The sequence below is a fragment of the Euprymna scolopes genome, chromosome 34, assembly GCF_053919585.1.
Source record: "Euprymna scolopes isolate OS-2025 chromosome 34, ASM5391958v1, whole genome shotgun sequence".
Lineage (NCBI taxonomy): Eukaryota > Metazoa > Mollusca > Cephalopoda > Sepiida > Sepiolidae > Euprymna > Euprymna scolopes.
This window is the reverse complement of record NC_136515.1, coordinates 21,502,576-21,507,575: the sequence shown is the minus strand read 5'-3', so window position 1 is coordinate 21,507,575 and position 5,000 is coordinate 21,502,576. Positions and strand designations below refer to the sequence as shown.

Below are 5,000 nucleotides of genomic sequence, written 5' to 3'. Positions count from 1 at the left end.
TAATTTCTTTTACATCCAACTTTTTCAGGATGTTAAGACCGTTAGTCAGGTATAATGAAATTTTTGTGCTTTAGGAGAAATTATTTTTCTCATCAGAGAATAACAGTCAGACATATAAGATATTCTTTGTGGATCTGGATGAATTAAAATTGGAAAATGATTTGAACGTTATAAAGCGCAAGAAAATTATGTATGAGGTTGGTGCAAAAAATTGTATGTTTTTAATCTGTAACTTGATTCCATCTGTCGACGAGCTTATAAATACTTCGCTTGTAAAATTCTTTAGGTTTTCATGTGAAATATGAATCTAACTCGTGTTCAATCTTCTTGGGTGACGTTAATCTAAGACCATCTAAAAAGTTTTGTAATCATCAAAATAAGTGATAATCCAAGGAAGATCGGTCAGAAAAATATGCAGCACAAGGCAAGATTTCTCAACCAAAAATCTTGTCGAAGATCAGTAGTGTTGGGTGAGGAGGAGCATTATCATGATGGTAGAGGGCTACCTTTCTGTTGACTAAAGAAGGTCATTTGAGGGTCAACGTGAATGCAAATATTGCAGAAAGATAGGAATGATTCTTTAATAATCTGAACGAAAAAGTTATTATTCATGGTGATAACATGATTTAAGTAATAACATGATGAATAAAATAAATTATAATCGTTCGAAATGCCCTTCTACAAACTGACAAAACCTTTGGCACCGATCTTAACTCGTGTTCAAATTCCTCGCGTGATGTCAATCTAAAGCCATCTAAATAGTTTTGTAATGATCAAAATAAGTGATTGGTCAGGAAAATATGCAGCATAAGGCAAGATTTCTCAACCAAAATCTCGTAGATCTTTGGTCAATCAGTGTGAGGACAATATCATAAATTGATCTTTGGTCAACAATGCTGTGTGAGGACAATATCATAAAGTTTTGGTCGATTTAAAAATTTCGTCTTGAAAATGGAAACTTTATTCTTGACAACTTTTGCTCTTTATAACTTGATTCCGTCTGTCAACGAGCTTATAAATGCCTCGCTTGTAAAATTGCTTAGACGAAATGAATTTTACTCGTGTTCAATCTAAGGCCATCTAAATGGTTTTTAATCCTTGATACAACTTTTAAAATTGATTTCCAAAATAACCTATCTCTGACCAGGTTTTTATTTATCCCTCTTTCTTTCAAATTCATTCTTTTCATTTCGTCCCATGTTTTCCATAGCTTTCTCCTACTAACTGAGCCTGTTATCTTAATTGTTTAAGAACTCGCATCCATTCTTTCATCGTAGCCGTAGCATTAAATTCTCTTATTCTGGACAGATCTCTTTGTTGTCAAGATTTCATCTTCCTTACAGGTCATCAGATCTAAGCCTGCCTCTAAGACTCACATTACACATTCATTGTATCATTCTCATATCATTTCTATCCATGCAACATGTCCTCAACTCCCACTGACCAGGTTTCACTTCCATACATCGTCACGCTGCATACGCATACCTGGTAGTGGTAGAGGCTTCCCTAGATCAACAATGGTAGCGTTTACTTTACAGAAGAAGAAATAATTCCGTATTTTCTTATGCCTTATTCTTTTTTATAGAAAAGATCTAAGAATATTAACTGGAATTTTGAAATAGCAATTTCTTCTCGAATACAAGTGTTTATGCTGAGAAATCGAACCACTTGAGATTCAACAGAATTAATGTCCACTTAAAATAATAGGCACACTACTTTTACATTTACTCATATAATTTTCAAGTGGTCTTGTTGTGCAGATCCAACAGTTAAAGATGATCCATAGTATTTTAATAAAATGTCAGTTAAAAAAAAATCTTTAAACAAGCAACGCATGTCCTCAACTAAGTTTCACTCTTGTCCATCATCACACATGCCTGACTTGATCAACAGTGGTGATGTTTACTTCAAGGAAGAAGAAATAATTCCTTACTTTTTATTCCTCATTCTTATTTTTAGATTCTTGAAATAACGTTTTAATTCATTCATTTGGTGAATAAAGTGTGGAGTATTGTTGTCATATCAGTGCTGGTGCTCCAACCAGTAGTTTCTGAAATAACTGTTAATATATTCGTTTTTTATTTTTATTTTTTGGAGTTCTGGGAGATGAGGTTTCATAATGTGCATTCATTTTTTTATTTAAAATTTTTTTTTATTACATTTTCACCCCAAACAAGGCACAGTGGCACTTTGATGTAGGAGGCTAACTATCAGGAACATAAGTTGCAGGAATACTATGTAGGGAGTTGGGCAGCAAGATGTCTGTTCACATTACACTTGAACTTCTGCATGCCAGTACAGTTGGGAAAGCAGGAACCCAGAAGGGAATTCCAGAGTCTAACAGTTCTGGGGTAGAAACTATTAGAGTAGAAGGCGTTCTTACATCTAAAGCTCTCTACTGTGTAGAGGTGGGACTTTGCTGCTTGTTGGGTTCGTCAGGAGTATTTACATCGAGAGGAGGTACAAGGGTTTGTAGTTTGTCAGATTATTATCCTTACCTTCCACAAAAACAAAAAAAATGAATACATATTATGAAGTCTCATCTCCAAAGATTCCAAAAAGTAAAAATAAATATATATAATACCATTCAGTACAGACTTGGCAATCGAAGACCAGATAATAACACAAAATTTGATTTATGAGACCATAAAATCCAACCTTGATCGCCCTCCATGGCCTGTAACACACTGGATAAAGGTGTTGAGTCTCTATGGTTCCATGTGAGCATTGTCTGAAGATAGCGGTTTCAATCCTACCCAAAGCAGGCCAGAGGATTAGTTGGCCGAAATTGCGATAAAATAACAACTATGGAAGGCATTAATTATTGAGAATACAGTTACAAGGCTTGCGATTAACCATCTGAAGAAGACCGGAGGATGAGGTAGCCAAAATGGGATAAAACAACAACTATAAAGATGAGAATAATAGTCTGCAAAATAAAAATTTTTTTTAATGAAAAAAAAAAAAAAAAAAAAATGAATACAGATCCGTTTTTGTATGCAAAATATTGTCTGCAAAAATATATTTTTTTAATTCGTTTATTTTAAAAAAATACATACATGTGAAAAATGAGAATGGAGATTTTCAGAAAATTGAGTCAGTTCTGCAACAAATGCCCGAAGCAGTTCATGATTTTAACTTGTGAAAAAGATGTAAAAAGTCAGACGACATGCAAGCAGTTAGGTTCAAGGTTAAAAAAAAATTTTTTTGTTTCTAAAAAAAAAAAAAAAAAAAGGAATTAAGTTGGAAAAACTTTCCAAAAATAAAGAAAGGAACAATAAAATGATTTTCAAATTGCAAACTGCTCCAGCCATTTCCTGGACCGACTTGGGATTCTCCACTAATACTGGAAACTGAAATCATCTTAGTACGAGTATTACATATTTTCTTATGTAGATATATATAAATGTTGTTTGTTTTGGTTTTAGCGATGTATTCTGAATAAATTCAATTATTTACAAAAGCGCATTTTTACCTAAATGCGAGCTGGGAATAATTTTCCCTTTAACCAGTTTGGTACCCCCACATGGGGAGCGATATATATATTATTTTTAAAATGTAATTATCCACTGACATGTGTTTCGTCGTCTACGACTCATCAGAGTGGCTACTAGCAAAAGTACCAGTCGTTGACTGGGTTCAAAAAGGACCTACAGAAAATGGACTATGATTTATGAAAGTATGATAGGTTATGAAAAGGAGGGGTTGTAAAGAGATAGCTTCGAATTTGGGGGTATCAAAACCAAAGCAAAATATGATGAAAGTAAAAATAAAATAGATAAACCCCATAATTTATTATACCATACCTGTTCACACTGAAACACTTATCACAATATTCTGTGGATCTATATTATAAAACCTTGTTAAACTTTGTGACATATTTCCATTCTATGGAGGTCAGGCGCGAACGAACACTCCATAATTTTGTTATACCATATTTCTTCAAACTGAAACATAATTATCAACGTATACTTACACAGATAGATCTGAAAAGTCTTTATTAAAGTTTTTGCCTATTTCCATTCTATGGAGGCCAGCTGCGAACGCAGACCCCACAATTTTTATTGTATCATCCCTATTCAAGTTAAAACATACTTATCAAAGTATTCTTATGTACATCTATATCAAAAACACTTGTAAACGTTTTTTTTTTTTAATTTTTTATTTCCATACTTTGTGGATCAGGCACGTATGCAGACCCCACAATTTTACTGAATCATCATTATGCCAGATCAAACATACCCATTCCTGTGTCTCCATACATCTTCTATCATTATGTGTGATCAGTTTGCTATAATAGTCAACTACATAGGAGCCTATTCGTGACCAAACACACACACAGACGTTCAGCTTTATATTATATATATAAAAAAGTTGCTGTAAGAACAGAACAGGAAAAACGGAATTGGTTCATATGTTTTTATTTATTTTTTTATTTACTGGAAGCAGCACCAGACAAGGCATGATGCCATTTGATGTAAGGAGTTAAAAAAAAAAAATACTATTAACGGTCAGAAACTAACCATTGATACATGTTAGATGGAGAGATTTGGATTTAGAAAATATCCCCCCCTTTTGTTGGAAACATCTCTCATGGAATGTAAATAGGAAGGACGAAATAAATGAGATTTACAAGGTTATTTGCAAACATATTATTTTATTATACAGTCTATGTAAAAAATCTTTTCAACTTTTGACAAATTTCACCACCAACCCCAAAAAAATGTTCCTATCCAGGTACTCGAGTTAAATGTTCCTTTTCAAGCTACATATGTTTTTGGAGTGCTTGTGCATAATATGGACTGTGGTATTTAAAAAATATTTTTAAAGGATTTTAAAGTTAAATTCAATCTTTTTTTTTTTTTCATTAACTTATTAGTTGCAGATATAGAATAATTACAATCGTGCACTGTGTGGTATGTCGCTCTCTCCTGCTGAAACCACATGATGAATAGCCAAACCAAGCTGGACTCAAAATAACCGATAGTTGTTAAATCTGC

At 33.2% G+C, this 5,000-nt stretch overlaps 1 protein-coding gene across 1 annotated transcript in view; it reads left to right on the top strand.

Annotated features, from left to right (window-relative positions):
- The window catches only part of LOC145259124 (gem-associated protein 5-like), an 827,294-nt gene that overhangs the window by 223,055 nt on the left and 599,239 nt on the right, over window positions 1–5,000 (top strand). The window lies entirely within an intron of this gene.